Below are 13,424 nucleotides of genomic sequence, written 5' to 3'. Positions count from 1 at the left end.
AAGGCAGAACATATCAAAGAGGTAAGGGAAAGGAAAGAAAGGAGAGGAGAACATGGATTTGATAGTGTCATAAGGAAAAGGAAATCTCTCATCCAGCTTTCCCCAACCTGGTGCCCTCTAGATTTTGGACCACAACTCCCAGCATTCCTGACAATTGAAGCCTAAGGGTTTTTCTACATAAGGCTTTTAACTGACACCTTTACCAAGGTTTCTGCTTTCAGATTCTTTGCAGGATTAAGATTGGCCCCTTTACATGCTTTTTTTTCTGGGCGGTTTCTTTCTCTGCCTTTCTGTATGTTTTGTTACACAATCACTATGGTGCTGTGGTATAGTGGAATTGTGCAATTACATGAGAGTCTCATTCCGCCATTTCTTAATAATACCACACTTTCCTCAAAGTAAAAAAAGCTGGAGAAATGGTTGCAAAGAGTGGGAGAGGCCCTGGAGGAGGAGGATGTCATGTAAAGGACCTGCAAACTACTGTGAGTGAGAAATCATGAGCAAACAATAAAGCCTCATGTAGAAAGGCTCTAAAGGCTCTAAAACATCTGGAGAGCACCAGGCTGGGGAAGGCGGCCCTAATCAGTATGACAATACTAAAAAGCCAGCACTTCTACTATATTTACAAGGATGGAGTGTGTCTAGCCATATTGCCTGTCTATTTGTCTCTCTCTTTCATACTTCAGTTAACTGGGAATTATAATGTGGTAAGGGGAAACAGTCAGGCTTTGTGCATAAATGATAGGAGTGTCCTTAGACACAGCTAGTTTTAGTTCTCTACCTTGCACACATTTGTTAGATTTGAATAAACCATGTATTTGTGTCTGAAATGTAAAACACATATTTTGAAAGAATGCAAACCTAATCTCGGAAAAGCGAAACAGGCACTCACAATGTAAAACTAAGATAGCTATACACATTTTCTAGGAGAATTGAGTTTCTATATTATCAGCAAAAGGTTTTTCCCCCCAGTCTTCAGAAGAAAATTCTGCTCTGATTTCCAGCATCTATGCATGCAAATGAATTAATTCCCATATGGGATTATTGAAGAGCTATTTGTAAAAAAAAACCACAACCCAGCAAACTAAACTGACAACCATATGTGCTTAGAATTATCTATAGGACAAATACGATTGTGCAAGAAGCAATCAAAGATAATTTACATGGATATGATACACTGCAATCCAAAGTATGCCTATTTGAAAGTTAGCCTCACAGAGAACAGTTGACTTTACCTCTGAGTAAACATCATTAAAATCAGCCAGCAAATGTTGTCTAGAGCTTTCCTACATGAGGTATTTGTTCTGTGCTCATCATTTCTCCTACCCACAGTTGTTTATGGGTTCTTTAGACAACATTGTGAACCTCCAATTTTGCTTCTATTTGTATAGAGCAGTTTTGGCAAGTTTTGTTAGAGCAGAGGAGCTTTTCTACAGAGGCTGTTAATCCACTGTATCTACTTATGATTTTGTCTCAGAATTGAGATCTGAGCACTACATGAAGAGCGTTTCCTTTCCTGCTTTTCTGCTACATAAGCTCTAAGTGGCACTGTGGTATAGTGGAATAGATCAAATACACAAGAGGAAATTGTGCTTTCTCTTGCTTTCATGATTAAATGCCACATTTTCCCTGCTCTAAAAAAACCCTCTAAAAAACTAAAAAAAACCCTCTAAAAAAACAGAAGCGAAACCAGAGGGTCACAATGTCATCTAAAGAACCCGTAAACAACCAGGAGTAGGAAATGACTAGCACACGATAAATGGCTCATGTAGAAAAGCCTGGAAAATAGGGTATTATTTTTGAAGGCAGAAAGAAAATGCAGTTTCTACTTGTATATTTGTGCTATTCCACTATACCACAGTGCCACCTAGAGGTTATGTAGTGGAAAAGCCAGAAAGGAAACGCCCCTGGTGTAGTGTGTGGATCTCATTTCTGCAATGAAAATGAAAGTAGTTGCAGTGGATTAACAGCCTCATGTAGAAAAGCCCTTAGAAATGGGGAAAGTGGTAAGTTTGCCAAATACTGGTGTGTGTTGTTGTTGTTGTTATTGGCTTTCATGGGGAGTGGCTAGGATGCAGTCTCGGAAGTCAAGGGAGCCAGGTTAAAAACGGGTGGAAGAACACATGGAGAATTGTGGGTGGATCCTGGCAGAATGAGGGTTACTGACTTCAGACTCCAGTAGTGGATTACCACTCAAGACCGGTAAAGTACTGGTTTCTTAGCAAAGATGGGAAGGTGCTGACAGACACACTCTGCCTGTACCGCCGTCTCCTAATGGACAATATTTCTCCTCCCTACCACTGCAGCAGCTGGTGGTTCTCACCAGAGAAACACCTCACCAACTATCACTGTTCCTCAGGCCTGCTTTTAGAAATAAGAGGAAGTAACCTAAGTAATGCTGGGCTGCAATCCTATATGCACTTACCTGGCAGTAAGTCCCATTGACCTCAATGGGGCTTACTTTGGAGTAAACTGTATAGGATTGTACAATTAGCTATTTTTTCTACTTTTTTTAATCTGACACTGGGGTTAATTGTAAAGTTATTTAAACTAAATGAATGATGAATGTTTATTATTCACAATTTATTTTCCATTCATTTTGTCATGTTTGCTTGGTTTGATGGTGGTTGTATACTATGCAAGGAAATGCTGGTGGGGAATCCTAAGAAATTGGAAACATTTTCTCACATTTTAGATATCTCTGATTTGATAAGAAAGAAACCATTGTTCCATATGATGCAATATTTGTTATTGTGTTAGCAAAAATGGGTACTGACATAAAGCTATTACTAGCACTGAAATGTTGATCAGGCTGTGTTATGTTGCAGTGGAAGAAGGGACTATTTACATTAATGTCCGCTAGTTTTCATACTGCAGTGGTTTTGCTTGTTTGTTGATGTTTTGTGCTGATATGGTTGCAGGGAGTGGGGAGGTTATTGTAGTTTTACATTTTTCTTTCTTCTTGAGATATTAAGGCTCTAATCTCATATCCAGTTTCCTGGGAGGAAGTGCCATTGAACTCAATGGAACTTACTTTTGGGTAGATAGTTATAGGGTCATGCTATCATTCAGTCTGGACATCAGGAGCAATCAAAACATTAAGTATGATCCAGCATGATGGTACTCTGCACAAGGTGATCTCTCTAAGGATCTCCCTTGACACCTGACACTTCATGTGGCAGTAGGGTCAGCAGATCTGTTTATTTTTATTTATTAAATTATATTTGTATCCCACGTGAAGCTCAGCGTGGCTTACAAGGTTCTTCACCAGCTATTTATCCTCACAACAACCCTGTGAGGTAGGTTAGTTGAGAGGGAGTGAATGGCCCAGTGTCACACAGTGAGCTTCATGGCTGATTGGGGATTTGAACCTGGATCTCTCACGTGTTAATCCGGTGCTCTAACCGCTAGAGCGGTTGTAGCCTTACTTGCCTTAGCCATTCAGCCTTCCCAAGCACTCAGAATTTCCCAGAAGAACTGCACAGCTGGGACAAGGACGGTGTGTGTGTGAGCGTGTGTGGAATCAATTATTTTAATTTTGCATTAAGAAACTGGATTTGTATTTATTTATATGTGTCTCTTGAGAATACTCTGGTGAAGAATTATGTCTGTATTTAATACAAACAAACATAACTAAGTCTATAATACTGATCTGTGATTTAAAGCCAGCTTTTCTATGTAAAAGAACTAAGCAGGTGTGAAATGTGACTACTGAAGTGAACCAATCCAAATATCACACAATGGGTCATGAATTGTATTTATTACTGTGTATATTATGAACCAAACAGCATGAACATTCAGCTGTGTAAAAGACACATGAGCTGCATGGCCAGAGGTCTGAACCACTCTCCTAGGTAGCATGAGAGGTCTACTCAGTTGCAGGCTAGTGAGTTTTAATTATTATAGTAATGAACACATGCTTAGAAGATATACAAATGAGAAAGTTGGAAAACTAATGTACAGCAGCAATCCTACACACACTTATCTGGGAGTGAGTTCCATTGAATTCAGTGGGGCTTACTTCTGAGGAGACATGTATAAGATTGCACTGTTAATCGATTATTTAAATTGGTCACGGAGGGAGCAATCCTATGGCCTCGAGACAGTGGCTAGATGGCCATAGGATATCCTGTTTTCTGGGAACCGACCACCCCCCAATTCCGCGCTGCCTCAGAGGCAGCATGGAACAGCGCCATCCTCTGTGCTCGCAAGAGGAGTGTGGAGCGGCCAAAAGGGGGCGTGACTGGGGACGTTCTGGGGCGGGGATGGCAGAAATGCCTGTACGGCATATCCAGTGTGTCGTACAGCAGCCTCCTCCCCCACTCAGCCCTCCTGCGGCTAGACAACCGCAATCGGCTAGCTGAAAATGCAGGGCAGGAGAAGCACGGAGGGAACGATCCCCTCCGTGCTTCTCCTGCCCTGCTTTAGATAGGCGGTTGCCTATCTGGATAGGATTGCACCCTTAAATTTATGTTATTGGTAGTGCTTAATATAATATCTAAGCAGTTTATGTACAAAAATATTAATATAATAATTAAAAGTACATATAATAATATAATATAACACTAAAAAATTCTACTTACAATAACAAGGAAACAATTAAAAGAGACAGTAAAATGGAGCAGCAGCATGATGATCAATTATAAGCCAGAGATAAATTATAAACCAGGGAAATTTCTGGTGATGCAAATCAATTATTTAAATGAGTTATTCAAATGACCTTTGTTTAAATCAGTCCTGGCTATGTGTGAATCAGCCAAGACAATGTTGCTGCACTGAGCTTCCGTTATGAAAAACAACTGCTGTTATGGGGATGTCATTTATGATGGTGTTGTTGTTGCTGTTCAGTCGTTAAGTCGTGTCCGACTCTTCGTGACCCCATGGACCATAGCACTCCAGGCCTTCCTGGACTATGCCAGAGACATTGCTCCGCATCATCCTGCCTAGCCATACTGCCATTTTAAATGCATCTGTCATATCTATTGAGAGAGAGAGAGAGAGAGTGTCAGATTTTAATTTGGTCCCATATATACTGCACTTGTGCATTTATCTCCTCTGTTCGTTTATGTGTAGGTATGTATATACACGTATAAACATTCGCTATATAAAGTTATTCCCTAACAGTGAGCCACCCCCTTCCATAGTGTGGTGACTTGAATATTACTTGCTGTGGCTGGTTTGCATAAAATAATATCTTCCCCTGCTCCTTGGAGATAACTTTTCATCTTCAAAGGGCCTTTGAAGAACATGAAGGTATAAATGCACCATTCCATTAGTGTGGCTGACAAGTTTCTGTAGAATTTCCATAAATGAAGCTGTTTTCTGAGCCAGACCATTGGATCGACCTTTGGTCTGATCCAGCAAGGCTCTCCTTAAGGGTTGGCGCTGCACCATACTAGATTGGCTTAACATTTCATCTATTGTTGTACATGTTGTGAATACTAATTTCAGCCCAAACAGTGCCAAACAAACACTCCCAGGGTGCTAAGATTAGTGTTTATGACTTGAAGAACAGTAGACTTCAGTTAAAAAGCATTATCTGTGCATCTGCAGAACTTTGCTTTATGTTCCAGTCTGTAGAAGAACTTAGAATTGCATCCAGCAGGGCCATCTCCAGATTTGAGAACTGCCTTCTAGTGGGCTCTTCCCTATGTCCGGAGACGAAGCTGAGAGATAGAGAGCAAGCAACCCACGGCTACCTGTTCCCTTCATGGCTGAGCAAGCATTTGAATGCCCAGCCCCATCTAACACTTCATCCCAAACAGCACCCTTTCTTTAGGCTTGCACCATTGCAGCAAAACTCAAACTTTTGTTCAGCCAAGGGGGCAGAGTAAGCAGCTATAACAGCCTCGTATGTGTTGCAGAGCCTATGGCGCCTGTGGGCCCGAATGGCACATGTAGTGCCGTGGAGGGCTGCAGAGGAGACCCTGCCTATCTCCATCTGCAGCTGTCCTTGTGAGGAACAAGTACGTTTCAAAAAAGGGCCGGGGGTTGGGGGAGTCACTGACCCAGGAATGCTTACATGCTCAGCAGGGCTGAGCTCCAGCATCAGTATGAGATCAGCTGCTGGGCATTCACATCAGCAGTTATAAGTTTATTGCTCAATCCAAAGATCATTGCAAAAGATACAGATTTAAAATTTAAAATGCTATTATACAATATCAAAAATTACACATAAAGTTGAAACAACAAAACTATAAGATACATATCAATCCTTTACTAAAGTTAAAATAGGGTGGATATGCAACAATAATATAGCCTAAAGGAACCTTTAATATCATGTCAATCACCTTACATTCATATATCGAAATCTTTATAACACTTCACACCAATAGTGTCCAAAAACTTTGCTCTACATCAAGTGGCTTTCACTGCAAATACCATGACCCTCTGTATCACACATGGGTTAGCTGATTGTAGTAAATAACTCAATTTCTCCTTTACACCCCTGTATTTCACTTTCTTTCAAAGAGGCTCTAAATAACTTTCTCTTATGTCTCTATATCCCCTTCATGGATCACTGCCTTGTTGTGGCGAAGGGGCTTGCGTAACTCAGTGAAGCCATAAGCTATGCCGTGCAGGGCCACCCAAGACGGACAGGTCATAGTGGAGAGTTCTGACAAAATGTGGTCCACTGGAGAAGGAAATGGCAACCCACTCCAGTATTCTTGCCAAGAAAACCCCATGGAATGTATCACAAGGCTAAAAGATATGATGCTGGAAGATGAGCCCCTCAGGTCAGAAGGTGTCCAATATACTACTGGGGACGAGCAGAGGGAATTTCCAAGTAGCACCAGAAAGAGTGAAACGGCTGGGCCAAAGCCAAAAGGACACTCAGCTGTGGATGTGTCTGGTGGTGAAAAGAAAATCTGATGCTGTAAAGAACAATATTGTTCTTTAACAATAAACAAACAATATTGTTTAGGAACCCGGAATGTAAGATCAATGAATCAAGGTAAGCTGGAGCTGGTCAAACATGAGATGGCAAGATTGAACATTGACATCTTGGGAATCAGCGAACTGATGGACAGTAAAATGGACAGGCATGGGTGAATTTAATTCAGGTAAACATTATATCTACCACTGTGGGCAAGAATCCCTTAGAAGAAATGGAGTAGCAATCATAGTCAATAAAAGGGTGGGAAAAGCAGTACTGGGGTACAATCTCAAAAACGATAGAATGATCTCAGTACAAATCCAAAGCAAACCATTAAACATCACAGTGATTCAAGTCTATGCCCCAACCACTGAGGCCGAAGAAGCTGAGGTTGATCGGTTCTATGAAGAACTACAACACCTTCTAGAACTAACACCCAAAAAAGATGTCCTTTTCATCATAGGGGATTGGAATGCTAAGGTAGGAAGTCAAGAAATCACCGGGATAACAGGCAAGCATGGCCTTGGTGTACAAAATGAAGCAGGAGAAAGGCTAATAGAGTTTTGCCAAGAGAACACGCTGATCATAGCAAACACTCTTTTCCAACAGCACAAGAGGGGACTCTACACATGGACGTCACCAGATGGTCAATATCGAAATCAGATTGATTATGTCCTTTGCAGCCAAAGATGGAGAAGCTCTATATAGTCAGTAAAAACAAGACCTGGGGCTGACTGTGGCTCAGATCATGAGCTTCTTGTTGCAAAATTTCGGCTTAAATTGAAGAACGTAGGGAAAACGACTAAACCATTCAGGTATGACCTCAATCATATCCCTTATGAATATACAGTGGAGGTGTGGAATAGATTGAAGGGATTAGACCTGATAGACAGAGTGCCTGAGGAACTATGGCCGGAGGTCTGTAACATTGTTCAGGAGACAGCAACTCAATCCATCCCAAAGAAAAAGAAATGCAAGAAAGCAAAGTGGCTGTCTAATGAGGCTTTACAAGTAGCTGAGGAAAGAAGGGAAGCAAAAAGCAAGGGAGAAAGGGGAAGATATATCCAACTGAATGCAGAGTTCCAGAGAATAGCAAGGAGAGACAAGAAGGCCTTCTTAAATGAACAATGCAAAGAAATCGAGGAAAACAACAGAATGGGAAAGACTAGAGACCTCTTCAAGAAAATCGGAGATCTCAAGGGAACGTTTTGTGCAAAGACGGGCATGATCAAGGACAAAGAAGGCAGGGACCTAACAGAAGCAGATGAGATGAAGAAGAGGTGGCAAGAATACACAGAAGAACTATACAGGAAAGATCTGAATGTCCCTGATAGCCATGACAGTGCGGTCACTGAACTTGAGCCAGACATCCTAGAGAGCGAAGTCAAGTGGGCCTTAGGAAGCATTACTAACAACAAAGCTAGCGGAGATGACAGTATTCCAGCTGAGCTATTTAAGGTCCTAAAAGATGATGCTGTTAAAGTGCTGCACTCAATATGCCAACACATTTGGAACACTCAACAGCGGCCACAAGATTGGAAAAGGTCAGTTTACATTCCAATTCCAAAGACGAGCAACGCCAAAGAGTGTTCAAACTACCGTACAATTGCACTCATTTCACATGCCAACAAGGTTATGCTCAAAATCCTACAAGCTAGGCTTCAACAGCATGTGAACTGAGAACTACCGGAAGTGCAAGCTGGGTTTCGAAGAGGCAGAGGAACTAGAGATCAAATTGCCAACATTCGCTGGATCATGGAGAAAGCAAGAGAATTCCAGAAAAACTATTTCTGCTTCATTGACTACACTAAAGCCTTTGATTGTGTGGATCACAACAAACTGTGGCAAATTCTTAAAGAGATGGGAGTACCAGACCACCTTACCTGTCTCCTGAGAAACCTGTATGAGGGACAAGAAGCAACAGTAAGAACCAGACATGGAACAACCGATCGGTTCAAAATTGGGAAAGGAGTACAACAAGGCTGCATATTGTCGCCCTGCTTATTTAACTTATATGCAAAGTACATCATCAGAAACGCCGGGTTGGATGAATCACAGGTCGGAATTAAGATTGCCGGGAGAATTATCAACAACCTCAGATACGCAGACGATACTACCCTAGTGGCAGAAAGCGAAGAGGATCTAAAGAGCCTCTTGTTGAGGGTGAAAGTGGAGAGTGCAAAAGCTGGTTTGAAACTCAACATTAAAAAAACGAAGATCATGGCATCTGGCCCCATCACTTCCTGGCATCTAGAAGGGGAAGAAATGGAAGCAGTGACGGATTTTATTTTCTTGGGCTCCAAGATCACCACAGACGGTGACTGTAGCCATGAAATTAAAAGACCCTTGCTCCTTGGGAGGAAAGCTATGGCAAACCTAGACAGCATAGTAAGAAGCAGAGACATCACCTTGCCGACAAAGGTCCATATAATCATCAAAGCTATGGTTTTCCCAGTAGTAATGTATGGCTGTGACAGCTGGACTATAAGGAAGGCTGAGCACCAAAGAATTGATGCTTTCAAACTGTGGTGCTGGAGAAGACTCTTACGAGTCCCCTGGACTTCAAGGAGGTCAAATCAGTCAGTCCTAAAGGAAATCAACCCTGAGTGCTCATTGGAAGGACAGATACTGAAGCTGAAGCTCAAATATTTTGGCCACCTAATGCGAAGAGAAAACTCCCTGGAAAAGACCCTGATGCTGGGCAAGACTGTAGGCAAAAGGAGAAGGGGACGGCAGAGGATGAGATGGCTAGATAGCTTCACTGATGCAATGAATATGAACTTGAGCACACTCCGGGAGAGAGGGAGGACAGGAAGGCCTGGCGTGCTATGGTCCATGGGGTCACGAAGAGTCGGACTCGACTTTAACGACTGAACAACAACAACATCAATATCTCTATATAACTGACACAAGTCTTCAAGGACTGGTTCTCCACAAACACACAGCCTATCTTCTACTGGTACACCATGAAATCTACCCCATTTCATTGTAGTATCCATTTGTTCATATCTTAGGCATACATCAGCATAGGGACCCTTAGCATCTTATTCTGGAGCTGATAGGATCAGGCTTTTTAAAGTGTGCAAAGTGATTTATAATTTCTTAGCAATCAGTTTATATTTTAAGGGGAAAGGGTGAGTAGGAACACAGCGGCCTGAATCATTCCAGTCTTCTGCTTGGAATACAATGTCGCTCTGACTCACTCTGAGCGGCAGATGGTACCCAAGAGCAATGTCCAACATTCACTGGCGTGGCATGACTTGTAGTAGAGAGGTTGGAAGGCAGAGCAAGGACTCCAGGGGCTGTAGAAGAAGAAAGTGAGAGATGTTCAGGATTGTGAGAAGAGAGTATCCAGGAATTGGTACTAAGAAGGTCAGTATGTGCATCCCTTTCTGTTAAAAAGAAAAGGGCTGAAGGGAAAGCCTTGGAAGAGAGACAGTGTATGCTTGCATCTCTGAAGCTTTTCCTGTACCAACAAACCACTCCAGTATTTTGGTTCCTTCTTGGTCCTGTGATGAATAAAAGTAGTTACTCCTCAACAAACACCAGGAGGTGTAGAAAAGTATTCCTGATTTTGCAACCATCCATTCAAAATTTTGACCATTCAGCCACATTTCTTTAAAAATAATAATTAATAAATAAATAAATAAATAAATATACAGTGCAAGTTGACACAAAACATCCTTCCAAACTGAGGCAAATTAGTGATGTTTGAAGAAGCCTGGATGCAGGACTCCAGAGCTGAGTTGAGGTACTTAGAACAGATTCTGGGCTGCACTCTGGTAAAACTCTGACTCAAAATTAAGTGATCAGAGCTTATCTGCCGAGACTCTAAAACAGCCTTGCCCAGCCTCATGCCCTCCTGATGTGCTGGACTACAACTCTCATCACCCCAGCCTTCTTGTCCAATGGCCACACGGGCTGTGGATGAGGGGAGCTATAGTGCAACACACCAGGGGGCTGTCTTCATGAGCGATTTAGTGCAAAGTTAGAGCAGTTTGAGTTTCTTCATGACAGATGATGTCATCACCAATCCGCTGCCAACCAGCCACTTCCTTCTTGAAAAGCCACATTTTCTGAAACTACTTTTACTCTGACTTTTTTTTTACTAAAAGCGGTTCCCTGGCGGTTTTACCACAGTGTGCCATGTCCCACCCACATTAAATCCTGGGCGTGCCTCTGTGACCTGGCAGTGACGTGGTCAAGGAGGTGGTATGCCCCATTCCCTCTTGTTTCCCTAATCAAGTAGTTTTTCCCATTGAGAAAATCCCAAGGAGTGCAGCAGTGACCCCTCGCATTACCACAGTAGTGGGGCCACTCAGTCACCTTAGGTAGCCTGCTTTTAATATTTAACATATCCCCCCCCCTTCTGTGCATGTTTACTCAGAAATAAGAAATAAATCTTGCTCCCCTGCAGTGAAAGGGTTAAAGGCTAACTTTAGTAACTCTCCCCAAGGTGCTCTTTCGCTTCTCCGTTGCGCTCTTAAATCGCTATTGTGATGTTGTGCTTCTTTGATGTTCTGTAGTTTCTCTGATGTAAAGTTGTTTCTCCCTTGTTATGTAAAGTCCCTCCTCTGCTTTATCATTGCTTTATTGCAGTAGCGATCTTTCTGTTTATGGGAGCTTCTCATTGCGAGCAGGGAGAAGGAGGAAGGGGAGGGTTGAAAGCAATAGGCAAAAGTGCACACATGGGAAAAAATGGGGTGGGAGCAATAACTTTGCAGCAGATTGCTGGGATGTGGTGAAACTGGGGAAGGGGGGAGCTCTCAGGAGCCTTCAGATGCTGCACTGGATTTTGGTTTCTTCAGGGAAATCTACACACACAGGGAACATTACTTGCTCTCCTTTCATAATGTAGAAGCAGCAGGGAGCCTGGACTGAGGCGGGAAACAAGCCTCTCTGATTGGTTGAGGAGCCCCTGCCAGGTTCTACTCCCACCCAGAAGTAAGTTCCTTTCAAGTGCTGAAAACCGGATTTTAAAGGTACGTGACACTTGGCTTATCTTGCTTCATGTGTCCCTGATGGACCAAAGCTGATTCCATGAAAATCCGGGTAATACTCCAACATGCTTCTCATTCCGCTGGCATGAAGATTCACCCCGCCCCCACGGTTGGGCAAAATTTCCATCAAAAAAGTACAAGACGGACAGGACTGGAACTGTCAAGGCAGTGACTTATCCTTGCAGCTTCGTAAACTCGTCACAATATTCTTTTTACTTGTGTGCTTCTACCTTATCTCTATACTGTATTCTCAGTCATAAATGTGCTGTCATCTTGTGATGGATACTGAAGCCTTTTGTAGCCACGATGCATAAGTGTACATTTCACTCCCTATAAATCCAACATAGTAATTTGGATTTCTTAAGGCTGCACCTTCTCTACACAGTTTCAAGGAAGGCAATGCTCAGTAGACAAAGAGGATTTGAATAAGACAGTAGTCTGGCAGGTCTTATGTTTGGCTCTGTAGCCCCATATGTCACGAAAAACAGGCTCATCTTACCTTACTCCAGTAAACTAGAACACTGATTATGTAGCAAATATAATCCAACTTCCTTCTGCTTGGGGTAAAACAACCATATCTATTAATATTTATTATTTGCAGTTGGGTAAGGATGCAATTCTTTCCTCTAATGCTGAAACAAAGAAGTGCTTGTGAAAATGTCCAAAGCTGCTCCTAAAGCTGCAATGTATGTATTACATTTCTATACCACCAAATAGCCAAAGCTCCCTAGGTGGTTCGCAACAGCTAAAGCCATAAAATACAGCAACATGATAGAATATAACTCTTTTAAAACTTTGAAACTGCAGTATAAAGCCAAAGTAAAACCAGCAGCACTATAAAGGTCTAAAAATATGACAACAGGTTTAAAAACAAGAAAAACTGAAAGACTAAAATGCCTGGGAGAATAGAGCTCTTCACCTAGTGCCAAAAAGACCACGGCAGGCAGTGTCTCCAGGAGCAATTTACTCTGAGCTGGCTGCATTTGGAGATTGTTAGGGATATTTGATATCGTGGCCATCCAGCAGCCACCCTGGAGCTTATCAGGGAAAAACTGGATTTCCTGAGACTGCTTGAAGTCCGATTATTTTCCTTAAGTCAGTGGCTGTGTGCCCCAACCCCCACATTTAGCTCGGCTATGCTAGCCCTGGCCAGGGATGTGCCTTTCACCGTGGGGTGTTTCCTGTGTGTTTCCTGTTCCTGCACAATCCAGTTAGTGTCTACTCAGAAGTAAATCTCATTGTGCTCAGTGAGGCTTGTCCCCTGAACGTGCACACCAGCATTTACAGATATCCCCCCCCCGCCATTGAAATAGCAGATTTTAAAGCACTAATTCCCTAACAGCTGTAAAGTGCTTTCCCTACAACTGTGATTCTCTGTTGTTTGGTTTATTGCCATTCGGAAGTAATACTAGGGATGTATGAAAGTCATTTACCTTTTCGAAGGGTGACATTCGGGGGGGGAGGTGCTCCGTCCCTCCCCCCGAAATTCTCTCCAGCCGGCTCCACTCCATGGAGATTCCATGGAGCCGCCTGCCGGGGCTGCCCAC

This window comes from Heloderma suspectum, chromosome 1, assembly GCF_057233095.1.
Source record: "Heloderma suspectum isolate Gila_16-S chromosome 1, 16-S_ref, whole genome shotgun sequence".
NCBI classification, from domain to species: domain Eukaryota; kingdom Metazoa; phylum Chordata; class Lepidosauria; order Squamata; family Helodermatidae; genus Heloderma; species Heloderma suspectum.
This window is presented reverse-complemented; position numbering follows the sequence as displayed.